The 27,471-nt window shown below is 44.7% G+C and overlaps 1 protein-coding gene across 1 annotated transcript in view; it reads right to left on the bottom strand.

Annotated features, from left to right (window-relative positions):
* Positions 1-26,896, bottom strand: part of NDRG4 (NDRG family member 4) — an 81,440-nt gene extending 54,544 nt beyond the window's left edge. The window contains exon 1 of the mRNA XM_058706528.1: positions 26,743-26,896. The gene's annotated coding sequence lies outside the window, so the exon portion shown is untranslated. The remainder of the gene's footprint in view (positions 1-26,742) is intronic.
* Positions 26,897-27,471: the final 575 nt, after the last annotated feature.

Genomic DNA, 27,471 nt, shown 5'->3' with positions numbered 1-27,471 from the left:
TCATTTCTCTGCACACAATTTCCCTCAGGAACTTCTTCACTGGATCCTTACAGGGTTAAAAGAGACAATGCCTGTAAAGCAATCAGTGGAGAGTCTAAGGGGCAGTAGATGTTGATCAGTGCCTTTTGACGAGGCACCACACCAATGCCTCCCTGTAGCAAGGAAGGAGGGGTTTGGATCTCAAACTCTTGGGAGGAAGGGCACCTGGAAGAACAGAGGAGCCAAGGGTTCCACAGGCTAAATGGTTGGCATCTAGACAGCAGCAAGGCTACCTTTAGCTCAGTTTCCGCATCTGTAAAATGGGCAATAGCCAAATTTAGCAGTTGCTAAACATCCTGGCTTGCACCACAGAATTCTGGAAAATGAATTAGCACATAAAACCAGGGAGGAGGCATGTCTGTTTTTCCTCCCCACTTTTTTTTTTTTTTAATTTGAGAGAAAGAGAGAGAATGAACATGAGCAGGGGAGAGGGGTAGAGGAAGAGAGACAGAAAAAATCTTAAGCAGACTCCACACTCAGTGCAGAACCTGATGCAGGGCTTGATCCCACGACCCTGGGATCATGACCTGAGCCGAAATCAGGAATCAGACACTCAACCGACTGAGCCACCCAGGTGTCCCACCCCCACTTTATTTTCAATAAAGATTTTATTTTTATTTTTTTAAAGTTTTATTTATTTAAGTAATCTTTATACCCAACGTGGGGCTTGAACTCACGACCCTGAGATCAAGAGTCGTTTGCTCTTCCCATTGAGCCAGACAGGTGTTCTGAAATTTTATTTTTTTTTAAGTAATTTCTATACCCAACATGGGACTCAAACTCACAACCATGAGCTCCACCAGCTGAGCCAGCCAGACACCCCTCTCCTCTCCACTTTTGAGCTCAAAACTTCCAGGTCCTGAGTGACTGGTTGAAGGTTCTCACAATCATCTGGAGATGCCGTGACCCACACAGCCCCTGCTCTGACCCTGGGATCCTGGTTAGAAGGGACTAGGGACACGAAAGTATCTGTGTCTTTAATCAGCTTCCACGGTGATTCCAAAGCAGGTGGCCCATTGTGAGAAATTAGAGACCAAGCACTCTGCTGGAGATTGTGCCAGAAGCCTCTCGAAGGAGTCCTAGACTTCCAGAGTCCTGTCTCCCAGGCTCCTTTTCCTCCTGCCTAAGACTCTGAAGATGGAAGGAATGGGCTTCCCCAAACCTCACCACCTCCCACTTCCTCTGAAGGAAGAAGATACAGAATCCAGTGCTGGATTCTGTATCTTGATCAGTTTCTTTAAAAAATTTTTAAAGAATTTTTTTAATTTTTTTAATGTTGGGGCACCTGGGTGGCTCAGTCGGTGGAGCGTCTGACTTTGGCTCAGGTCGTGATTTCACAGCTCCTGAGTTCAAGCCCCACGTCGGGCTCTGTGTTGACAGCTCAGAGCCTGAAGTCTGCTTCAGATTCTGTGTCCCTTTCTCTCTCTCTCTGCCCCTCCCTTGCTCATGCTCTGTCTGTCTCTCTCAAGAATAAAAAAAACATTTAAAAACATTAACAAAATTTTTTTAATGTTTATTTTTTTTTTAATTTTTTTTTTTAACGTTTATTTATTTTTGAGACAGAGAGAGACAGAGCATGAACAGGGGAGGGGCAGAGAGAGAGGGAGACACAGAATCGGAAGCAGGCTCCAGGCTCCGAGCCATCAGCCCAGAGCCCGACGCGGGGCTCGAACTCACGGACCGTGAGATCGTGACCTGAGCTGAAGTCGGACGCTTAACTGACTGAGCCACCCAGGCGCCCCTAATGTTTATTTTTGAGAGAGCGCGAGCAGGGGAGGGGCAGAGAGAGTGGAAGACACAGAATCCGAAGCAGGCTCCAGGCTCTGAGCCGTCAGCACAGAGCCCGATGCGGGGGCCCGAATTCACGAACCGTGAGATCATGACCTGAGCCGAAGTCAGACGCTCCACCGACTGAGCCACCCAGGCGCCCCAATCAATTTCTAATCATCTAACTGGTTTTGGACCCAGGACAACTGACATTTGTTTTGCAGATGCCCCTCTCCAGAGGCACAGGAGAGAGAGTGGAGCTAAGGTCTCCCACAGGAGGAAGGAAACACAAGCTGGAGAGACTGCCTGCTGGCAATAAGGCAACCGAGGTGTCTGTGTGGCCAATATCCGGGGAGTCCCAAGTGTGAGCATCCTCATCGTTGCCTTGGTACCTGGTGCGGCCAGTGGGTGCTTGGTAAACACTGTGGGTGGAGGGGTGTACACATGTACCTGGACACCTCCTGGTCCTACAGGTCTGCCTATTCCAGATATGAGAGACGGCAGTGTTGTCCATTAAGTGTTATCTCCCCTCTTCTCCCTCTTCAGGAGAGCTTAACTTCCTGCCCCTGCTGACCTCAGGCTTGGCTATGTGATTTGCTTTGGTCAATGCAATGTCAGAAGACGTCACATGTGTGCTTTTGAGATTGAGTTGGCTCTTGATCTCCTGGCTGTTGACTTGGAAAGGACACACACTGGGTAGCAGCCTCCTACAGAGCCCGGGTCCAGAATAAGACACAGGGAGTAGGTCTGGCAAGGTCCTGGGGACAGGAGCTGCACCAGCCTATCTACAGTCCCCTGAGCAAGAAGACCCACAAACACTTGTGGTTGTAAGTCCCTGGATTTGGGGGATGGTTGTTATCTGGCAGTGCTGCAGCAAGAGCTGGCTGGTTCGCCAGGATCAGTCTGTTTTCTCAGGGGCTTTGCCTGCGTTAAATCTCACTGCATGATTTCTTGCCTATAGTGAATCAGCAACAGTCTAGTTCTAAGGTCCCAGGTCATTTTAATGACCTTCATGGTGCTTGGTACCTTTCTTCTCCGGAATCAGCTGTGAGCCTCCTGGACGCATGCCTGTCCTTCTTCCATCTCATTTGTCATGGGAGCAATCACAGTTGTCACCTGCAAGCCTTGAATGTTGACCACAGACTGCTAATCCATCTGAAATGTTCTCTATGCCTGTCACCACTATCCTACGAAGTAGGAATCTAGATTATCCCTATTTTATACATGGGAGAACCAAGGCTTGGGGAAGTTAAGACACTGGCTGGCAATCGTACCGCTGAAGTGGTGGAAAAAAGACTGGCCTAGATCTCCCAGCCCCTGCTTTTTTTTTTTTTTTTAAATATTTATTTATTTATTGAGAAAGAGAGCAGGGGAGGGGGCAGGGAGACAGAGGGAGAGAGAGAATCCCAAGCAGGCCCTGTGCTGTCAGCACGGAACGTGACCCAGGGCTTGATCCCACGAATTGAACTGGGTCAAACCGAACTGTGAAGGCATGACCTCAGCCGACATCAAGAGTTGGACAGACGCTTAACCAAGTGAGCCACCTAGGTATCTCTCCCAGCCTGTGCTCTTAAGCATTCTTTCCAAGAGCCTCCTGGTATGGGGAGAAATGCCTGGTTTCCTAGCACAGCCCCTCCTGGAGCCCTCTTCCACACGCCCCTTCACCAGGGCCACCTTCCAGTTTGCAATCCTGTAGCCACTTCCCACTTGCAGGGAATGTACTCAGTTCCTGCCTCCGGGAGTTAATTATTTCCAAAAAGACATTTGGAAACTCAGCTCTGCCATGTCTAATGTGTTCCCTTTTGCTAATTTAATAGTTCTGTTTTTCAAATATGAGTGTGCTTTAAAATTTGTTCATTGGGCTATTTGTCATTTTATTACCCTCGGGATATTTTTCCACTCTTGCCGTCTGTCCTTTGAACTCATGCTCCCACAGCCTTGCAGACTTCAGAGCTGGGACCTGGGTTTTGTGATCGTGGTCCGTTCACTAAGGGTAAGGCCTCAGCTGTCTGTGCTCAGGCTTAGCAACCAGACAGGACAGTTTGAAATCATAAAAAATAAAAAGTATCGGATTGTTTTTAAAAGAGGCAGCTTGGGTTCTTACTGGTGCATTTGGTTTGCCAAATGCTAACAGTGGTTATTTTTAGGTGGATTTTAGGGAGTTTTAGGGAGTTTTTAGTTTCTTTTTTATGTGGCTCTAATTTTCTTCCTTATGTGTCTCTTATCTGTTTCACTCCCCATTTTTTAAATTTAAAAAAATTTTTTATTTCTGAGAGACAGAGTATGAGTGGGGGAGGGGCAGAGGGAGAAGGAGACAGAATCCCAAGCAGGCTCCAGGCTCTGAGCTCTCAGCACACAGCCTGACACAGAGCTTGAACTCACAAGCCATGAGATGGTGACCTGAGCTGAAGTCGGTTGCTTAACTGAATGAGCCACCCAGATGCCCCTTCCCATTGTTTTTAATTTATAAAAAGATGTATAATTTCAAGAATAAAACAAGAAAAAGTTACTACCATTAAAAATAATGTGGGGCGCCTGGGTGGCGCAGTCGGTTGGGCATCCGACTTCAGCCAGGTCACGATCTCGCGGTCCGTGGGTTCGAGCCCCGTGTCAGGCTCTGGGCTGATGGCTCAGAGCCTGGAGCCTGTTTCCGATTCTGTGTCTCCCTCTCTCTCTGCCCCTCCCCCGTTCATGCTCTGTCTCTCTCTGTCCCAAAAAAAATAAATAAATGTTAAAAAAATAAAAATAAAAATAAATAAATAAATAAAAATAATGTGCACCAGATCCTTAAGGAATCTGGTCCTTCAGGCAGACCATCAAGGCAAGTCTGGCTTTTATGAATTTGTTAAATAAACTTTTATGAACTTGTTAAAGCCAGTCAGAGCAGCAGAAAGTGAGAACTCTGCTTAAAAAGAAAAAAACAGACCCAGCAACAGCACTGCTAGGAATTTACCCAAGGGATACAGGAGTGCTGATGCATAGGGGCACTTGTACCCCAATGTTTAGAGCAGCACTTTCAACAATAGCCAAATTATGGAAAGAGCCTAAATGTCCATCAACTGATGAATGGATAAAGAAATTGTGGTTTATATATACAATGGAATAATACTTGGCAATGAGAAAGTATGAAATATGGCCTTTTGTAGCAACGTGGATAGAACTGAAGGGTATTATACTAAGTGAAATAAGTCAGAGAGAGAAAGACAGATACCATATGTTTTCACTCTTATGTGGATCCTGAGAAACTTCACAGAAATCCATGGGGGAGGGGAAGGGGAAAAAAATTACAGAGAGGGAAGGAGGCAAACCATAAGAGACTCTTAAAAACTGAGAATAAACTGAGGGTTGATGGGGGGCAGAAGGGAGGGGAAAGTGGGTGATGGGCATTGAGGAGGGCACCTGTTGGGATGAACACTGGTGTTGTATGGAAACCAATTTGACAATAAATTTCATATTAAAAAAATAAATTAAAAAGAAAAAGAAAAAAACAAGAGGAGCCTGGGTGGTTCAGTTGGTTGAGCGTCCTCCTCTTGATTTCTGCCTATGTCATGATCCCACAGTCATGGGATCAAGCCCCAAGTTGGGGCTCCATGCTCAGCAAGAAATCTGCTTACGATTCTCTCTCTCTTTCCCTCTGCCCCTCCCCAACTCGTGCTAAAATAAAAGAGAGCGAAAACAAGATCCAGGCTAACAATTATATTCACTAAATAATTTTAGTATATTTTTTAAGTGGAATGGAACTTGAGTTTTTAAAATGTTAACTTCGTTTGTTAGACCTTAGAAACTGCTTTTCTTTACCACTCTAGAATGGATCTGTTTCTGTATCTTTTTCGTTCAACAGATAGGGAGTTTTTCCCAGGGCCAGGCAATATTCTAGGCTCACAGGATTCAGGAAGGAATGGGGATGGGTCCCAAGCCTGGAGCAGGTCCTAGTCTGGGAGACACAGTTATGCCAACAGCACCAGGTTGGGTACATGCTCTGGGAGGGCACTGGGAAAGCCCAGAAGAGGTAGTCCTTTTCTCTGCCTGAGAAAATCACAGAAGGTATCAAAGAGGAGGTAAATGACACTTAGGAGGAGAAGTGGGAAGACACACAGGCAAATGGAAGAGAATGTGCAGAGCGACCCCGGCATGTGAGGGGGTGGCAGGAAAGCTAGAGTTGTCTTCACGAAATAGCCACTTGCTGACTGTGACCGCAAATTAGGGTACAGGATAATGTGTTTGGATGCACTGGTTGGATGGCGAAGGGCCTGGATGATGGACTAAGAACCCTTTTTGAATGGCTTCTCAAAGCCTGTGAAGGTCCACACAGGAGACAGAAACCAGACCAGTGCTTTGAACAGAAAGAATTTAATGAGAAGAATCACCTAGGTGTATCTATCCATCCTTCTATCCACCCATCCATCTCATTTGGTTTTTTAATGTTTCTTTTTGAGAGAGAGAAAGAGAGAGAGAGAGAGAGCACATAAGTGGGGGGTGGACAGAGAGGGGGACTGAGGATCCAAAATGGGCTCTGCACTGACAGCACAGAGCCTGATGAGGGGCTTGAACTCACAAACCGTGAGGTCATGACCTGAGCTGAAGTCGGATGCTCAACTGACCAAGCCATTCAGGTGCCCCATCTTATTTCTTTAATGTATTTCAAGGTAAATTGTGGGCATCAGTGCAATCCCCTTAAACACCTCAGCATGCATGCCATTAAACTTCAGTTTTTTCCGGGTTTTTATTTTAATTTAAACTTTATAATGAAATACAAAAATTTGAAGCATATGTCTGCTGAAGTTTGACAGACACATACACTTGTGTAACCCAAATTCCTGTCAAAATAGGAGACGTTACCATCACCCTAGAAAATTCCTTCGTGCCCAGCCTCAGGCAATCCCTGTCTCCATCTCCCAGAGACAACCACTGTTCTGATTTTTTTCCACCATAAATTAGTTGAGGCTTCTGAAACACAGTGCCATTGAGATTTGGGTCCAAATAATTATTTGTTATTAGAGGTTGTCCTATGCATTATCCAGTCTATCCCAGACCCTCAGATCATTGGAACAGATTCCTTTTCCTTTGGCTTCTTCCATTTAACATAATGCTTTTGAGATTCACCGACGTCGTTTTGTGTGACACTGTGCCTCTGATTGCTGAGCAGTATTCCACTGCCTGGCTACATGACATTTCATCTACTCTCCTGTTGATGGACACTTGGACCATTTCCAGTTTGGGGGTTATTAGGAAGAAAGCTGCTATAAACATTCTTGTACAATTTTTTTTTTTTTTTTTGGTGAGCATATGTTTTCATTTCTTTTGGCTATATAGCTACGAGGAATTGCTGAGTCATAGAGTAGGTATATAATTAGGTTTTTAAGACACTTCATTTGGTTTTCCTGAGTGGTCGTACCATTTCACATTCCTGCAAACAAGTTATCATAGTGGTACTGGCTCCATGTCCTTGCCAACATTTGGTCTTGCCAGTCTTTTGAATTTTAGCCTTTCTGGGGCGAGGGTTAACTCTTCCTTGTGGTTTGAATGTGCGTTACCCTGATGAATAACGACGCTGAGCACCTGTACTGTTGGCCATTAGCGTATCTTCTTTTGCAAAGGCTCCATTCAAATCTTTTGCTTAGTTCATATTGGATTGTCTGTTACAGAGTTGAGGCACTATTCCTGCGTGCCTGAAGAGAGGGGCCACAGTGAGCGGGCCTCGGACTGAGCTGAGTGGTGAGAGGTCCTGAAGGCCTCCTAGCATCCTGTTGAAGCCCAGTGCACCCTGGGCCAGGGGAGGCTTTGTTCTGTTTCACCTCTGACCCCTCCCCACTTCCCATAGTCCCCGCTCTTCCTATTCCCACCCCCCACTACCCCCAGCACCATGTGCCTCCCTGGAGACCAGTGAGCTGACCCTTGTCAGCTTCATGTGCCTTCATCATGGGCCAGATTGTGTCCTCCCCAAAGTTCATGCTGAAGTCCTAATCCGCAGGACCTCAGAATGTGACCGTCTTTAGAGAAGAGTCTTTAAAGAAGTGATTAACTTAAATGAGGTCATTAGAGTGGGCTGAAATCCAGTCAGAGTGGTGTCCTTATAAGAGGACATGTGGGGGCGCCTGGGTGGCTCAGTCGGTTGAGCATTCGACTTCAGCTCAGGTCATGATCTCACACTCCATGAGTTCAAGCCCCGCATTGGGCTCTGTGCTGACAGCTCAGAGCCTGGAGTCCGCTTCAGATTTTGTGTCTCCCCCTCTTTCTACCCCTCCCCCCTCCTCATGCTCTGTCTCTGTCTCAAAAATAAATAAAAACATTTAAAAATTTCAAAAAAAAAAAAAAAGAGGACATGTGGACACAGGAGGACGATGGTGTGGGGACACAGGGAGAAGGCAGCCATTTGTAAGCCAAGGGGAGAGGCCTCAGAAGAAACCAAATTTACAGAAGTCTTGATCTCAGATGTCTCCAGAACGGAGAGAAAATAAATCTCGGTTGTTTAAGCTCCCCCGGTCGGTGGTTCCTGTCACCGCAGCTCTAGCCCACTGATACAGCCTCACTGGACAGCAGCCAGGCTCTGCCACCCTGGTCCACCCTGATAGGCACCAACTGCTCTCAGAGCGTTCGCCTCCTCGACAGAATCAAGCCTCCCCACCTTGAACACGTGAGGGCTGAATAATGGTCCTTCTTATTTTATGATTAAGCCTTTGATCCATCTATTCTACTTTCTACATCCCTCTTGGTGTGAGCCAGATCCAGGGGGAGGGGCTTCCTGGGTGGGGCAGGCAGGTGGCTTCCATCCCGTACCCCCCAGCCTCAGAGCTACCCAGGTGGCTTTGTCTCAGGATGCTCTCAGGCAAGTTCATGGTCTTCCTGCTTCCACTTCCCCACCAGTGAGGTAGGATTAACAGTACAGCCAACCTGGAAGGAGGCTGAGACAAGGCCGAGCAACTCTGGCTCGTGGCCCTAGACGGTAATTGGCCAGCTTACTGCCTGCACCACCTCCTAGAATAGGCAGTGCAGCCCCAGGTGGGGGTCCCTGTTGTCAGCCTCCTGGTCCAAGTGAGGAAACCCACAGTCAGAGAACTTGAGGGACTTGGGGCAGAAATTCAAAGTTTAGGGGAAAAAAAAATCTTTGTAAAAAGCTGTGCCATGTCACCCCACATGCTCTCTTTGCTCCCGAGAATACCAGGGAAAAATTAAGCCTGGAAGAATGTTCGAGTTTTAACTCCATAGGCAAAAGAAACCAAGCCAGAATCAGAGGAGGCACGGTTTCCTGCAGCAAGAGGAGAGATTCCCCGTGAGCGAGAATGGCCCTGGGGGAGCGGATGCCCTGGGACAGGGGCAAAACCAAGGCTGGTGGCCCCAGGCCTTTTGCAACTCAGAGATGTGCTTATTCATGCAATGTTTACTTTTTTAAAAAAGTAATTGCGAACATTTAAAAATCAGTGATTTTCTTTCATTCCCTCTCTTTCACACATATGCAGAGTTTAGGTATCAGGCTTCACCTGAATGCTCAGAAGATGGTGTAATCCCGGGTAATCCTCACTGGCTGGGGCTAAAAGCAGCTGGCCTTTGTGGGGGCATAAGTCCCACAGCCCCAGCCTTGCGGTCCTTGGCTCATTGCCTTCACTGATGTCGCCTGCCTGTTCCTCCAAGGCACTGGGTTTGGGATCTCTGACTCTCAGGTGTTAAGGCTGCCTTTCTCATCTGGGCTTTTCTCAGACAGGATTCTCAATCTGACAGCTTAAGTAAGACTCAGGGGGCCTGTGAATTCGGATGCACATATTAACCATGTATTCTTGGTGTTTTTACTATCTGGGGACTTGCTGAGCCTAAAGAGACTGCCCCTCCCAGGGCTAACCCCTAGAGATGATGTCGAGCCTGTGAGTACATCTTTCAATCTAAAACCATCTAAATCTAAAACCCATACCCCAACCACCTCTTTGTACTCTGGGCCACTATTCCCACTCCTTGATTTCTCCATGGGCAGGTCCTAGATGACAGGAGAGACAGCTCCTAGGCCTCAGAGCCCTTGGAATGATTCAAACTAGCCAATCGTAAGCCCGCGTATCCTGCCTCACTGCTTCCTTGCACGGAAAGCACAATAAAGGCTCTTGCCCACATTTCCCCCCCTGCTCCCTCTGCCTCCTGACTGGCTCCAGTGCCTTCCCGTTCCGCCCCCCCTCTTGAGATCTGTAACAAATGTACCCCAGCCAATGGCAATCATCTCTTCATCTTTTGGCTTTACCCAAATAATAAAATCTGCATTTTTACAACAACAAGCCCAAAAGGTTATACTTTTCTTTTCACTAAACTCTACATGCACCTTATTGTAGGTCACAGACCACAGTAGTCTCAGCAATAGACATCAGATATTTTTCATATCACACTATGGTTGCTGTCAACAATTTGAAATATTGTGTTCCTTACTACTTTGAAATTAGGGTAGTTAATAAGTATGTAGCAAGATGGGGAGATTCACAGGAGGGTTCTGAGCAACCAAGTCTGGACTCTGAGCCCCAGCCAGCCTCCGGTGAACCAAGGACCAAAACCTAAAGGAAAGAGGGAGGTGATGGTCCCAGAGGGCAGCCCAGAGGGGCAGCAGGATAGGTCACTAGTGGTCTAGTGGCCTTTTGCCTAGGAGGTCCCAAGCCACGGATTTGCCGTGCCCTCCATTTCTGTGTTTCTGTGTCCCAACAGCCCAAGACAAGCACATCTTATGACATCCAAGATGTACAAGTTGGTTTCAAGCGGCAGTAAATCTCATGGGAAGTCATTCCTTTCGGTACTGATTATACCAAGACAAAGTGTCTGTCTGCTTCTGGAGGTCTTTAACACCTCTCCAGCTCATTAATCCTTCTTAACAGAGAGGCTGGCCTAGGCTTAGAATTATTGCATCTGTGTTGTACATGCACTTGCCATAGTATATTTAAGTTTTAAAAAGTGGGTTACTTGAAATAAAATTGGTGGCAGGCAAATGTGGCAAAAATCTGAATGACAAATTTGAGACCCACCATGTCAAATGATGTCCCAAGGTCGTTTGAGGTCTCAGGAAATTCCCTGTATAATAACCATCTCCCATACTCTGCTCTTCTGTGAGGTCTGCTTACTCATTCATTCATTCATTCTTGACTGTGGAAATATCAGTTTATTAAGCAGCTAGGGGAGCCAGGCCCCATTAGTTGACAGAGATCTAGCAGCTTCCTGCCCGTCCCATCTGGAGATGGAATTCTTCCTGCCACTTTGCCAGCCTCTACCCAGAAACGTGCCTTTCCTTGTTCCTCTCTTGATCTAAGAATCCCATTCCTGGGGACGCCTGGGTGGCTCAGTCGGTTAAACGTCTGACTTCAGCTCAGGTCATGATCTTGTGGTTTGTAAGTTCGAGCTCCACATCGGGCTCTATGCTGACAGCTCAGAGCCTGGAGCCTGCTTTGGATTCTGTCTCCTCCCCTATTCACATTCTGTCTCTCTCAAAAGTAAACATTTAAAAATTCTTTTAAGGGGCGCCTGGGTGGCTCAGTCGGTTAAGCGTCCGACTTCGGCTCAGGTCACGATCTCACGGTCCGTGAGTTCGAGCCCCGCGTCGGGCTCTGCGCTGATGGCTCAGAGCCTGGAGCCTGTTTCGGATTCTGTGTCTCCCTCTATCTGACCCTCCTCCGTTCATGCTCTGTCTCTCTCTGTCTCAAAAATAAATAAACGTTAAAAAAAAAAATTTAAATTAAAAAAAAAATTCTTTTAAGTAAAAAAATAATAATAAAGAATCCTGTTCCTGGAGGAGTTGAATGCATTGATCCTGGGGCCAGTGAGCCTGCCTGGATATTGGCCATCCCCTGCCTGGGAGGTTGAAGGTACCCATGGAGCAACCAGTCTGCCTGTGAGTCACCCTCAAAACAGAGGGGGGAAAGGTCAGGATTTATCTGGTATCCACAAAGCCACTTAGGTGAGCAGCTTTTCTGTCTACATCAGATATTCTCTGAAGCCGTCACCAACCTGCTCCTTATCAATAGTCCCTCACTAACCTTGAGTCGTTGAGTACAACCTGGAATACCGTGGTCTCGTTTGTACTCCAATTTTAGAAACCTGCCACTGCTCTGGGTATGTGTATTAGAACAGAAAGTTGACGGGCTTATAACAAATAATTTAAAAGAAGCCATCAATTTGCTCATGTTGCTGGGAAGTGTGGGGACCCAGCTAGTTCAGGCACGGCTAACCCATGGACTCAAAAGCCATCAGGCCTTAGTTCCTCATCTGTGGTTCTTGCTTCTCCCATGTCTGATTTACTTTGGGGTTTTGTTTAGTGGCCAGATGGACACAGAAGTCCTGGTCCCTACTTCCTCTCTGGCTTCAGGTCCAGCAGGAACTCATGCGTGCCTAGGGGTGCGTCCCGGGCTCTGACTTGTGTGCATCATGGCAGGGGGAGTGAGAGGCATTGACAGGCATGGGCTGAGGAGGGGCCTGTGCGCTTCCCCTGGAACGGGGCTCACAATCAGCTTCTCTGGGACCATGTGAGTCAAAGGGGTGGTTTCTCAGAGGACGATAAGGGTAGGGGTAGGAGGGCAGATGGAGAATGAATGTTGACAGAAAACAACAGATGTTCTTGGCTGCTCGGGGATGCCAAGTAGAGGAGCTAGGCTTGGCCCAGGACGGTTGATCCCAGAGCCTGACCTCCGTGCCTCCATGGTCTGGGTCCCGTCTGTACCCCAGAGCCCCTCCCTTCCCCCACCGCCTGTGCCTGGCACACAGCAGCCACTCAATACCTGTGTGGGGAGTGAATTTCCTGTTGCGGTGCTCTGCTCTCCTGTATGGTGAGAGACCCTGTCTCTCGGGACGCCACTGCCTGGTTTCTCACGCTCTAGAAATTGGGTCCTGTCCTATGGGTGAGCCCCTTCCAATCTCCCCTCTTCTTTTGCAGTAAAGCTTCGTCAGAAGTGAAACAGCAGGAAAGAATCCAGCCTACTGTGTTATGGACACACACAGCCAGCAGGTTCTGGACATCCCTCAGACTTGGGTGGGGTGGGAAGGGGCTGCAGGCTGCGGTAAAGCCTTGGGAGTCATGCAGTGGGCTTCCCCTGGAGGAGGGCGTCTAAGAAGTGACCTGGCACTGATCCCCATCAGCTCAGGGCTGTGCCCAGAGAGTCGGGTGCTCAGTTCTGACCGCAGACGGGCGATGCGGTGCTGGTCACCCACCCTAGGGAAACACGGACAGCGCTTACAGCTCCGAATGCAGCCCTGAACCTAATGGCAGAAATGAACCAGGGACCGTGGATGTGCACCCTGTCACCGTGCTTGGGGCCGTGCCACCTTAGCTCAGGCCACCGTAACAAAGTACCAGAGACTGGGTGGCTTAAACAGAAATTCATGGTCTGCCACTTAAAACATTTTTTTTAAATGTTTTATTTATTTTTGAAAGGCAGCGCAAGTGAGGGAGAGGCAGAGAAAGAGGGAGATACAGAATCTGAAGCAGGCTCCAGGCTCTGAGCTGTCAGCACAGAGCCCGATGCGGGGCTTGAATACATGAACTGGGGGCTTAGGACCTGAACTGAAGTTTGGATGCTTAACCGACTGAGCCACCCAGGCGTCCCTGATCTGCCACTTTTGGAGGCCAGAAGTCTAAGATCAAGGTACTGAGAAGGTGGGTTTCATTCTGAGACTTCTCCACTTGGCACAGTGGCCATCCTCCCGCTGCAGGCTCACAGGACCTCTTCTTTTAATGCATGTAAAGAGGCAGGGATGAGGGAGGCCAAGAGAGAGGCAACCTCTTTTATTAGGGTGCTAATCTCATCATGAGGGCCCCAGCCTCACGGCCTCCTCAAAACCTAATTACCTCCCAAAGACCCCATCTCCAAATGCCATCATACTGTGGGTTCACCCTTCAGCATATCAAGTTAGGGGATACTTTCAGTCTGGGACACAGTCTGAGTTCCTCCATTCCCATTGACCAGGCTCACCTGCACAGCACCCTATACTATCTTACAGAGGAGGGTGCTAAAACCTGGAGGGGAGAGTGATGGGCCCAGGTCTCAGAGTCTGTGCTGGTAGAGCCAGGATTTGAACCTGGGCTCACCTGGCTCCAAGCCCACACATGGGGGCTCAACAACATGGAGTTGCTGGGCTCTGCAGTCCCCTAGGGACAAGAAATCTACACCAGTTGTCATGGTCTTCTCTTCCCGCCCTGATCACGGTCTGAAATTAACTTAAGTGCTCACTTTTTGAGTACTTGTCCCTCCCATGGACTGTGAGCTCCATGAGGCCAAGGAGCTCATCTGCTGTGTTCAACACTAGCTCCAACAGAGTAGGAACCCAATCCACAGTCATTAGATGATTACGTAATGGCCAAATCATTGAACTTGGGTTTTGTCACTCCTAATTCAGTGTTTTTCCACCTTCTTATATTCTGGAAGGGAAATGAATGAAAGAATCTGCTATCAGTATAGGACTCCTGGGTGGCTCAGTTGGTTGAGCCTCTGACTTCGGCTCAGGTCATGATCTCACGGTTCGTGGGGTTGAGCCCTGTGTCAGGCTCTGCAGCCTGAAGCCTGCTTCAGATTCCGTCTCTGTCTCTCTCTGCCCCTGCCCCACCCATGGTCTGTCTCTCTCGGTCTTTCAAAAACAAATAAAATCTTTTTTTTTTTTTTTTAATTTTTTTTTCAACATTTTTTATTTATTTTTGGGACAGAGAGAGACAGAGCATGAACGGGGGAGGGGCAGAGAGAGAGGGAGACACAGAATCGGAAACAGGCTCCAGGCTCCGAGCCATCAGCCCAGAGCCTGACGCGGGGCTCGAACTCATGGACCGCGAGATCGTGACCTGGCTGAAGTCGGACGCCTAACCGACTGCGCCACCCAGGCGCCCCTCAAAAACAAATAAAATCTTAAAAAAAAGAAAAAAAAAAAAAGGAATCTCATATCAGGCTTGCCCTGAGGAAGTTTATATTCTAGTAGAATATAATGATTATATAATTCAACACACTTACCATGTACTAGATACTGGTCTAGTTCCAGCTACTAACCCTCCTTTCTCTATCTCCTGTGGAGCTTCAGGACCACATTAGGAGATGGGGACTGTTATGATCCCTATCGACAGAGGAGGGACTGAGCCTGAGGATCACAGACTTGCTTGCTCTTCCTGGCCAGGTCAGCTGCAGGCTCAAGGGCATGAATGACAGTAAGAGAAAAGCCCTATGAAGGAGTCCCTGTCCCATTCATTGCTGTGGCTCAGAACAGAGCCTAGTGCATGCCCTGCTGGCTCCCACTTAGCGTGTGATAGATGAATGAACATTCGATGGATTGGAATGGATGTAGAAACCAAGAAGTTACTATGATGGCAGGTGGAGGGAATGCCTATGAGTTGGTATAGCCCTTTCTACAGCCACTTTGGTAAAGTAGCAGAGGATTTCTCCTTCTTCGCTATAGGCTGCCTGAGCCCCAAACTCTGGGAAGTTCTTGGTACATTTGTGTACTGGTTGGGGGTATGGTGCGGCTCCAGAGTGAAAGCAGGGATGAGGGTGAGTGGAGTCAGGGGCCAGAGTCTTGCCAGCCTGGCTCACTTGCCTGAGGTCACAAGGCCAACACTACAGAAGAACCAGGACTTGAACCTGGAGAAGGTTCTAAAGCCCTGATCCTCATCTACCCTTGCCTCGCAATAGACACAACCAGAAGCCTCTGGCAGCACAGTAATTATAGAAACTCATTTATTTGTAATCTCATGCTTATGGCCCACTGGGAGGGCCACTATGAAGTCCTAGGGGTGGGGAAATGAGAGTGTCCACCATTCTTAGGCCAAATGGAGAAAAGTACAAGGCTAGGAAAGCATGTTAGGCTTTCCTGTGAAGCTTTCCCATATAAATCACATCTTAGGCCCTCAAGTTGAGCCTTTTTTTTTTTTTTTTAAATATAGAGGCTTTTACCTACTATATTATTATGTTGCCTCTATTAGCTTCCTTCCTCTGAGATTTAAGGGGCCAGATTTACATGCTCTTTCCTTTCTCTGAAAGTACATGGAATTGAAATGGCAACAAAGAGCCAGTCAGTAGTGTGATGTGAGACACATCACCTATTTAGACAACATGAAGTTTAGGAGGAATCAAAGGTGAGTCATGCCCCAAAGTCAGAAAAACAGACCAAGGATTCAAGAACAGGACAGAAGAGACGTGAAGGGAGAAGTTTCAGGTGTTCAGTTCATTTCCAGCATAATGAGCATAGCTTAACGTGAGATGCCCAAACGTGCTGCTCAAATCTAGCACAATGCTTATTTTGCTCCAGTCAGCAGGGTCTGCAGAGATGGGTCATTCGGGGGTTGATATTTTGAGAAGTACATAGATACCTTAAATTTATCTGGAAGGCAGGGCCCGAGTTGGAAACCATAAGTACATAAAAGATGATAAATGCAGCTTATCTTTTAAACCAGAAATTTTAGGTCTCCTATTGAATTATTTTCTCATCACTGCTCTAACCAATTACTGAAAACTAGGCTGCTTGAAATAATACATATTAAGAGGACTCTGGAAAAATGGTGGAGTAGGAATCATCAGAAGTAGGTTTTCCTACCTAGGCAACAATTGCATTGGTAGAATCTGTCAGATATATTTTGGAACTCTGGAGTCTACTGAAGGCTTGTAACTTCCAGGGGAAAGGTTCAGACAGCTAAATTGCAGTTAATTTGGTTGGTTTCAGCTCTGAGCTCAGAAGTACCCATTCCCTGTCCCCATGGTAGATCATTGTGCCCATATCCCTGGAACAGCTTACATAAGCTTCCAGGGGCCAGAGTGGGCGAAAAAGGACCTCATTCTCCAAATACCAGAGACCTGTGCTCTGATTGCTGATTATTGCCTTTGATCACAGAAGTATAGACAAAGGGGCAGGGAGCCATTGTTGTGCCCTTCCCCCCCTCCCCCTCCCCTGTTGCTGCAACCCCTCTCCCTCCAGCTGAAGTGACTTCCAAGGGATTTAAAGGCCCAGGATGCTTCCTCTCCACTCCCCTTCATTTTTACCTTTTTCTAGTTTAGGAGACATACATTAAGACTAGGACATTGTATTCTTCAGGGTTCTCCAAAGAAAAAGAACAAATATATTATATGTAGATATTATGAATCTCCTATATATGTGTGTATATAGGAATTAGTTCATGCTACGGAGGTTGAGAAGTCCAATGATCTCTATCTGCAAACTGGAGAAGGAGGAAAGCCACTGGTATAATTCAGTCTGAGGCTGAGGCCCTAAGAACCAGGGGGGTGAGGGGCTGCTGGTGTGAGTACTGGAGAGGAAAGTCCCAAGAACCAGAAGGTCTAAGATCTGAGGGCAGGAGGAGATAGACATCTCAGCTCAAGAAGAACAATGATTTGCTGTTCTACTGCCTATTTGTTTTATTTGGATCCTCAATGGATTGGACGATACCCGCCTACATGGGTGAAGGCAGAACTTTACTCAGTTCTCCTGATCCTCTTCTAGTCTCTTTTGGAAACACCCTCACAAACACACCCAGAAATAACACATACCGTTATTATTTGGGCATCCCTGACTATAGTCAAGTTTACGTGTAGAATTAACCCATCACAGACACTCAAAGCAACTGCATATTTGGGGGAAAATGGCAAATGATCATGCAAGCCCAAGGAAAGTCTAAAATAAGAGCCAGGACCTTAACTTTATACCTTAGGGCTGGTCCTTGGCACAGAGACAGGATAAATATACATTTTAATGTTTATCCATTTTTGAGAGAGAGAGAGAGAGAGAGCGCACGCAGGAGAGGGACAAAGAGAGGGGTACAGAGGATCTGAAGTGGGCTCTACACTGAGAGCAGAAAGCCCGATGTGGGTCTCAAACTCATGAACTGGGATATCATGAGCAGAAGTTGGACACTCAACCGACTGAGCCACCCAGGTGCCGCAGTCTATAAAGATTTTTTTTTAAAGTTATAAACAAAATTTAAAGAACAAAGCAAATCCCCAACAAGCCCTGGGAAGCAGGGGGAATCTGATCTTCACATTTACAATATAATTAAATTCAAGTATCCATGGGCACCTGACTGGCTCAGTCAGTAGAGCATGTGATTCTTGATGTCAGGGTCATGGGTTCAAGCCCCATGTTGAATGTGGAGCCTACTTAATTAAAAAAAAAAATCGGGGGTTCCTGGGTGGTGCAGTCGGTGGAAGGTCCGACTCTTAGTTTTGGCTCAGGTCACAATCCCACAGTTTGTGAGTTCGAGCCCCACATCAGGTTCTGCTCTGATGGTGTGGAGCCTACTTGGGATTCCATCTCTCCTTCTCTCTGTCCCTCTCCTGCTTTTGCTCTCTCAAAAATAAATAGAAACTTTAAGAATTCAAAATATGCAGTTTTTCCCAAAAAATTTACAAAGCTTACAAAGAAATAAAAAGTACAGTCCATCCAAAGGGAAAAAGTAAATCAACACAGTCTCTTACAATGACCTAATGGCAAATATACTAAACAACTCTTTTTTTTTTAATTTTTTTTAACGTTTTATTTTATTTTTGAGACAGGGAAAGACAGCATGAACGGGGGAGGGTCAGAGAGAGAGGGAGGCACAGAATCTGAAGCAGGCTCCAGGGTCTGAGCTGTCAGCACAGAGCCTGACGCGGGGCTCGAACTCACGGACTGCGAGATCATGACCTGAGCCGAAGTCGGATGCTTAACCGACTGAGCCACCCAGACGCCCCCTAAACAACAGTCTTAAAACACTTTAAAAAGAACAGTCTTAAAGATGCCAAAAGAAATTGAGCTGAAAAGAACAATAATTGAGGTGAAAAATTCACTAGAGGGATTCAAAGACAGATTTGAGCTGGCAGAAGAATCCGGAATAATCTTGAATATAGGACAAAGGAAATGACAGAGTCTGAAGAAACCAAAGAAAAGAGAATGAGGAAAAGTGAACAGAGACTGAGGAACCTGTGGGATACCATCAAGTATACAACATACACTTTTTGGGAGTCCCAGAAGGAGGGAAGAGCCAGTGTGGAAAGGAGAAAAAGAATGGAAATTGGGAGAAAAAGAATGGAAATTGAGAGAAAAAGAATGGAAACTGGGGGAGGCCAGAGAGAACATGTGAAGAAATAGTGGATGGAAACTTAACAAATTTTATGAAACACATGAATATAAACCTCCAAGAAGCTCCACAAATGAAGTAAAATGAATTCAAAGAGACCCACACAACACACATCAACCATCAAAAGACAAACTCTCAAAAGCAGCAGGAGAGAGAAGCTACTCGTCATGTACAAGGGATCCGTAATAAGATTATCAGATTTCTCCTCAAAAATTTTTGGAGGCCAGAGTACAGTGAGCAGATATATTTAAAGGGCTAAAAGAAAACACTGTCAACCAAGAGCCCTGTAACTAACAAAACTGTCCTTCAAAAGTGAGGGAGAATGAAGACATTTCCAGCTAACAAAAGTGGAAGGAGTCTGTGACTAGATGTGTCTTGCCAAAAATGCTCAGGGGATTCCCACAGGGTGAAAAGAAGGAACACTCAACAGGAACTTGAAGCCAAATGAAGAAACAAAGATCTCAATAAAGGTAAATACATGGTCGGTTATAAAAGCTAATATTATTGTAACCATGGCTTGTAACTCCATTTTCTTTTCTGCATAATTTAAGAGACTAATGCATTAAAAATCATTAGTTTACATTTTTGGGTATATAATGTATAAAGGTATATTTTTGTGATAACAGCAAGGGTGGAGCTGTAAAGGAGCAGAGTTTTTTTGTATAAATTCAAATTAAAGAACTTTAGGATATCAAGTGTAATGCCCATGGTGACCACAAGGGAAATAGTCATACACAAAAGGAAATTAGGAATTAAAAAATAAATAAAAAGTCAACTAATACAAACACAAAGGAAGACTGTGATGAGGGACAAATGAGGGACAAAAAAGAAAAAGAAAAAAAGCCCTAAGTTGTATAGAAAACAAAATGACAAAAGTCCCTCCTTACCTATAGTTACTTTTAAATAGTCAAAAGACCTAGATTGGCATAAATGGATAAACACACATGACCCAACTATATGCTGTCTACAAGAGACTCACTTTAGATTTAAAGACACAAATAGATCTGAAGAATGGGAAAAGGTATTCCATGCAAATAGAAGGCAAAAGAGAAGATGGTTATCTTACTATCAGACAAAAAGGTCTTTAAATCAAAAATGGTTACCAGAAACAAAGAAGGACATTATATATTAAAAGTTGGAATACAACAAGAAAATTTAACAGTTGTAAACATTTACATATCTAACGACAATCCAAATATATAAGGCAAAACCAAACAGAATTGAAGACAGAAACACAGTTCTATACTAATAGTTGGAGACTTTAATACACCAATCTCAATAAGGGATACAGCAACCAGACAGAAGGAAATAGACACAATAAACCAACTAGATCTAGATCTGACAGACAGAACACTCTACTCACCAACAGCAGCATACACATTCTTCTCAAGTACACAGGGATTTTTCAGGATAGACTATACGTTAGGCCCCAAAAATTAAGTCTCAAAAAAAAAAGTTAAGTATCAGTAGATTTAAAAAGAACTCCTACTTTCTCCAAATACAATGGGATGAAATCAGAAATTGGTAACAGAAGGAAAACAGGAAAATTCACAAGTATGTGGATCGTAAACAAACACATTCATAAATAACCAATGCATCAAAGATATCACGAGAGAAATTAGGAAATACTTAAATATGAAAACAAAACAAACCAACAACATACCAAAACGAATGCAGCAAAAATAGTTGTAAAGGAAAATTCATAGCTATACACACTTGAACAAGAAAGATCTCAAATCAAGAACCTAACTCTACAACTTAAGGAACTAGAAAAAGAACTAAATCCAAAGCTAGCTGAAGGAAGCAAATAATCAAGATTAGAGCAGAAAAACAGGAGATTGACAAGAGAAAGGGGTGGCTCGCCTCCCTCAGTCGCTCAGTCGATAGAGCATGTGACTTAATCTTGTGGTTATAAGTTTGATCTCTATGTGAGTGTAGAGATTACTTAAAAAAATTAAAATCTTTTTTATTTATTTATTTATTTATTTTTTCAACGTTTTTTTTAAATTTTTTTTTATTTTTGGGACAGAGAGAGACAGAGCATGAACGGGGGAGGGGCAGAGAGAGAGGGAGACACAGAATCGGAAACAGGCTCCAGGCTCCGAGCCATCAGCCCAGAGCCTGACACGGGGCTCGAACTCACGGACCGCGAGATCGTGACCTGGCTGAAGTCAGACGCTTAACCGACTGCGCCACCCAGGGGCCCTAAAATCTTTTTTAATTTTTTTAAATGTTTTTACTTATTTTTGAGACAGAGAGAGACAAAGCATGAACGGGGGAGGGCCAGAGAGAGAGGGAGACACAGAACCGGAAACAGGCTCCAGGCTCTGAGCTGTCAGCACAGAGCCCGACGTGGGGCTCGAACTCACAGACCGCGAGATCATGACTTGAGCCGAAGTCGGACACTGAACCAACTGAGCCACCCAGGTGCCCCCCCAAAAATTAAAATCTTAAAAAAAAAAAAAATAGGGGCACCTGGTTGGTTCAGTCAGTTCAGTGTCCAGCTTTGGCTCAGGTCATGATCCTGTGGTTTGGGAGTTCAAGCCCCGGGTTGGGCTCTGTGCTGACAGCTCAGTGCCTGGAACCTGCTTCTGATTCTAGGTCTGTGTCTGTCTGTCTGTCTCTCTCTCTCTCTCTCTCTCTCTCTCTCTCTCTCTGCCTCTTCCCCCTAACCCCCTATCCCTTGCTCATGCTCTGTTTCTCGCTCTCAAAAATAAACATTAAAAAAAATTTAAAGAAAATAGAAAAATAGAGGGGAGGGGAAGTCAATAAAACCAAAAATTGGTTCTTTGACCAACAAAATTGATAAAATTCTAGCTAGATGGACTAAGAAAAAGAGAGAAGACAAATTACTAAAATCAGAACTAAAAGGAGGGATGTTACTACAGATTTTATAGAAATAAAGAGGCCTCAGAGAGCACTATGAACAATTGTATGCCAAGAAGTTGGAAAACCTAGATGAAATGGACAAATTCCTAGAAACATAAATCTACCAAGACTAAATCATGAAAAAATTGAAAATCTGAACAGACATGTAACTAGTAAGGAGACTAAATCAGTAATCAAAAATTTCCCCAAAGAGGGGTGCCTGGGTGGCTCAGTTGGTTGAGCATCTGACTTTGATTCAGGTCATGATCTCATGGTTCGTGAGTTCGAGCCCCGCATTGGGCCCTGCGCTGACAGCTCGGAGCCTGGAGCCTGCTTTGGATTCTGTGTCTCCCTCTCTCTCTGCACCTCCTCTTCTCATGCTCTGTTTCTCAAAAATAAATAAACGTCAAAAAAAAATTAAAAAACATTTCCCCAAAGAAGAGCCTGGCCCTGATGGTTTAAGTGAATTCTACCAAACAATTAAAGAAACAGAAGTCTTCCTCAAGCTTCTCCAAAAAACTGAAGAGAAGGGACTATTTCTTAAGTCATTCTATTAGGCCAGCATTACCCTGATACTGAAGACAGAGACACTACAAACAAATAAACAGACAAAAAACAAAGACAAAAAAACCCAAAACCAAAACTACTGACCAATTGCCCTTATGAACATTGATGGAAAAATCCTCAACAAAATACTCACAAGCTGAATTCAGCATATTAAGAGGATTATACCCCCTGATAAGTGGGATTTACTCCCCTAGTGCAAGAATGGTTCAACATACAAAAATTGACCAGTGTAATACAGCACATTAACAGAACGAAGGGGAAAAAAACCCACATGACTTCCTCAATCACTGCTGAAGAAGCATTTGACAAAATTCAACACTGCTTCATGATAAAAACACTTAAACAGAAGGAAACTACCTCAAAATAATAAAAGCCATGTAAGCAAAACCCACAGCCAAACATCATACTCAACAGTAGAAGACTAAAGCTTTTCCTCTAAGATCAGGAACAAGACAAAGATGCCTGTTCTCACTACTTCTATTCAATGCAGTACTCAGAGTTCTGGTAAGAGGTATTAGGCAAGAAAAAGAAATAAAGGGCATCCAAACTGGAAAGAAAAAAGATCTCCATTCACAGATAATAGGAGCTTACATGTAAGAAACACCAAAGACTGCATAAGAAAAAAAAAAAAAACTGTTAGAAGTAATAAATGAACTCAGCAAAGTAGCAGGATACAAAGTCAATGCATAAAAATCAGTTGCATTTCTATACACTAGCAGTGAACGGTCTGAAAAGGAAATTAGGAAAATTTTATTTATAACAGCATCCAAAAGAGTACAATACCTAGGAATTAATGAAGGAGGTGAAAGATTTGTACAACGAAAACTACAAAACATCACTGAAAAAATTTAAAGGAGACATAGAAGTAAACACATCCCATGTTCATGGATTAAAATACATAATACTGGTTTTTTTTGTTTTTTTGTTTTTTTATTTTACATAATACTGTTTTACAATACATAATACTGTTTAGCGGTCAATACTACCTAGTGTGATCTGCGGAGTCATTGCAATCCATCAAAATCCCAACGATGCTTCTGCAGAGATAGAAAATCCTATTTTAAGATTCACATGAAATCTTAAGAAACCTGGAATAGCTAAAACAATATTGAAAAAGATCAAACCTGGAGGACTCACACTTTGTGATTTCAAAACTTACCACAAAGCTACAGTAAGCAAAACAGCATGGCATTAGCATAAAGACAGGGCCAAGTGAATAGAACAGAACAAGGGAATAGGACAGAAAATCCAGAAATAAACCCTCACATATATACTCAAAGTATTTTTTTTAACATTATTTTTGAGAGGGAGATAGAGAGAACGCACATACTCATGAACAGGGGAGGAGCAGAAACAGAGAGGGAGACAAAGGATCCAAAGCAGGCTCTGCGCTGTCAGCACAGAGCCCAGACAGCACAAAGCCCAATGCAGGGCTTGAACTCACAAATCATGAGATCATGACCTGAGCCCAAGTCAGACACTTAACTGACTGAGCTACCCAGGAGCTGCTATGGTCAGAAGATTTTTTTTTTTTAATGTTTATTTATTTTTGAAAGAGAGAGAGAGAGAGAGAGAGACAGAGCGTGAGTGGGGGAGGGGCAGAGAGAGGGAGATACAGAATCTGACGCAGGCTCCAGGCTCCGAGCTGTCAGCACAGAGCCTGATGCGGGGCTCGAACTCACAAACCGTGAGATCATGACCTGAGCCGAAGCCAGACGCTCAACCGACTGAGCCACCCAGGTGCCCCGGTCAGAAGATTTTTGACAAGGGTGCCAAGACTATTTAATTTGAAAAGGATAGTTTTTTTCTAACAAATGGTGCTGGGAAAACTGGATGTCCACATGCAAAAGAATGAAGGTGGGCCCTTACCTAATATTACATACAAAAATTAACTCAAAATGGATCAAAGATCTAAATATAGGATCTAAGACTCTTAGAAGAAAACCATAGGACAAAAGCTTCAGGACATTGAATTTGCATAGGACACCAAAAGTATAATCAACAAAAGGAAAAGTAGGTCAATTGAACTTCATTTTTGTGCATCAAAAGACACCATCAACAGAATAGAAAGGCAACCCATATAATGGGAGAAACTGCTTGCAAATCATATATATGATTAAGTATTAATATCTAGAATATATAGAGAACTAAAACAACAAGAAACAATCTGATTTCAAAATGGGCCAAGGGCTCGAACCGACATTTCTCCAAAGATGATGCCGGTTTCCCCCACCACCTGGAAGCAGAGGGTTCCTATGAAACTTTTCTCAAGCCAAAATGTTGTGAAGCGAAGAAGCAGTTATCATTAATTTATATGGAAAAGTTTTGAGCCTTCCCAGACTCAAAATAATACCCCCCGTAGGCTTTTGTGATGCTTTAGGACACATCTTGCTAACGGATGCACAAAGTAAACGGAGATAAAGCACAGACGCTCAGAGACACAGTTCAAAGCTCTGTCAGCTTGATGCTGAGTGTGGTTCCCGGGGAAGGAGCTTGGCGGGACCACTAGCTGTTCAGACCGCACGCTGTCTCCATAAAGGCTCACGGCAAAACAAATGCGGAGCGATATTTCTGCTTTTTGCCTTTTAACAAAAGCGAAAACCCTCTTCAGATTTCATTCGCTTAGGGAGAACAGGTCTTTCGCAAAAGAAAAATGGCACAGCATGGAACTCTTGAAAAGCAGGGGATACTTGTACACAGCCAACAAGCACATGAAAAGATGCGCAACAATTACTACTCATGAGGGAGAGGCTAATCAAATGGGGTATCTGATTCCATCCCACATCCATTAGATGGCTCCTATCAAAACCAGAAAACATCAAGAGTCGGGAAAGATGTGGAGAAATTGGCTGGTGGGAATGTAGAATGGCATAGTCACTATTGTTAACAGTATGAAGGTTCCTCAAAACATTTACGTTAAAATTACCATATGACCCAGCAATTCCACTTCTGATGTACACCCAAAAGAATTGAAAGCAGCGTCTCAAAGAGGTGTTTGTAGACCCAAGTTCATGGCAGCATTATTCACAAGCACTAAAACATAGAAGCAACCCCAATGTCCGTTGACAGATGAGTGGATGATTTTAAAACTTAAAAAGAAATTTTTTTTAAACAGCACAACTAGCGAAGTCTGTAGAATATCTGTGGAAAGGAGCTACCTTTTCTGAACTGTTTTAATGAAATCTTCTATAGAGTTTTACATACTAGTTTTTGACCACTAAGAGCACAGAATTTCTCATTTATGTTTGTGTCTCCAGTGGCTAGTGTAACCCCTAAGATTTACCCACTTAGGGGCGCCTGGGTGGCGCAGTCGGTTAAGCGTCCGACTTCAGCCAGGTCACGATCTCGCGGTCCGTGAGTTCGAGCCCCGCGTCAGGCTCTGGGCTGATGGCTCGGAGCCTGGAGCCTGTTTCCGCTTCTGTGCCTCCCTCTCTCTCTGCCCCTCCCCCGTTCATGCTCTGTCTCTCTCTGTCCCAAAAATAAATATAAAACGTTGAAAAAAAAAAAATTAAAAAAAAAAAAAAAAAAAAGATTTACCCACTTGTTTCTGAAAAGTCTACATCAAATCAAGTTAGCTTTGATCTAGCCCACTTATATTTAAAAAAACAAACAAACAAAACCCTAAAAACAGACTTGATTTCCTTCAGAAATCTGTTATAAACACTTTTGTTAAATTTTAAAAAGAATGTTTTAAGTTTATTTATTTTGAGAGACAGAGAGAGTGGAGGAGGGGCAGAGAGAATCCCAGGCAGGCTCCGTGCTGTTAACACAGAGCCCCATGTGGGGCTCGAACTTACGAACCGTGAGATCACGACCTGAGCTGAAACCAAGAGTAGGATGCCCAACTGACTGAGCCACCCAGGCACCCCTCTTTTGTTAAATTTAAACATCACAAGTTAGATAAAATTGTCACTGATTTTTTTCATGGGTATCTTTTACATTGTCAGGTGATTCTTATTCGTTGATATGTTGTCAGCTGGATTTCTGCTTGGAATCAGCTGCCACCTCTTGGTGTCTCAGCTAAGAATGACTATCTCAGTCCCCCCTGGAAATCCACCACGACACAATGAAATATTATTCAGCCTTAAAGAGGAGGGAAATTCTGACACCTGCTAAAACATGGATGAAATCTGAAGACACTAAGAGAAAGAAGTCAGCCCCCAAAAGACAAATACTGTATGATTCCACTACATGAGAATCTTAGAGTAGTAAAATCAGAGAGACAGAAAGTGAAATCTTGGTTGGCAGTGGGGAGGGGGGAAGGGGGAGTCACTGATAGATACAGAGTTTCTGTTTTGCAAGTAAAAGAGTTATGAGATGGATGGTCTTGATGGCTGCCTAACGTTATGAATATTTAATACCACTAAACGGTTTACTTAAACATGGTTAAGACAAGTAGATTTTACATGACATGTATTTTACCAGAAGAAAAAAGTTTGAAAAAAAAATCCACAAACGGATTCTCTTACAGTTCTGGAGGTCAGAAGTCTTAAATAGGCTGGCAAAGCAGCGTTCTTTCTGCAGGCTCTAGAGGAGAACCGTTTCCCTGCCTTTTCCGGCTTCTAGAGGCTTCTGTGTTCTCTGGTTTGTGGCCTCCTCTGGCAAGAGCACTCCTCTGACCCCTGCTTCCTCACACACCCCCTGCTGTAACTCCTCCTACAAGGAGCCCTGTGATTATATGGGGCCCACCTGCTAATCCAGGAGAGGCGCCCCATCCTAGGAGTCTTCACTCATCACACCTGCAAGTCCTTCGCCACGTAACAAAACAGATTCCCAGGTTCTGAGGATCAGGGCGTGGGCATATTTGGGAGGTTATTATTCTGTCGGCCACAGTTGTCTGCAGAACCTTCCACAGGAGTCCGTGAAGGCAGAGGAGCAAGGACTTCAAACAAAACAGAGAGACAGCCAGATGTCTGGCAACAGGTTTCTGGTTAAACAACAGCTCAGACATTCTGTAGGACAGTACGCAGCCATAAAAGGAATGAACTAGATGACGTGGAAGGATGTCCGTGGTGTATATTTGAGAGAGACAGATTTCAGAAATTCAAAATTCATTTGTTCCACAAATATTTTCAATGTTTACCATGTGCCAGGAGCTGGGAACACAACAGGTCAATTAGACAGGAGGAGTTTACAGTCCCTTTCCATACGAGAATGACATACCAAAATGCGGGTGCGCATGAAAAAAAAAATCTGGA

Source organism: Neofelis nebulosa, chromosome 17, assembly GCF_028018385.1.
Source record: "Neofelis nebulosa isolate mNeoNeb1 chromosome 17, mNeoNeb1.pri, whole genome shotgun sequence".
In the NCBI taxonomy this organism is placed as follows: domain Eukaryota; kingdom Metazoa; phylum Chordata; class Mammalia; order Carnivora; family Felidae; genus Neofelis; species Neofelis nebulosa.
Note: the sequence above shows the minus strand (reverse complement) of the source record. Positions and strands in the feature narration are given on the sequence as shown.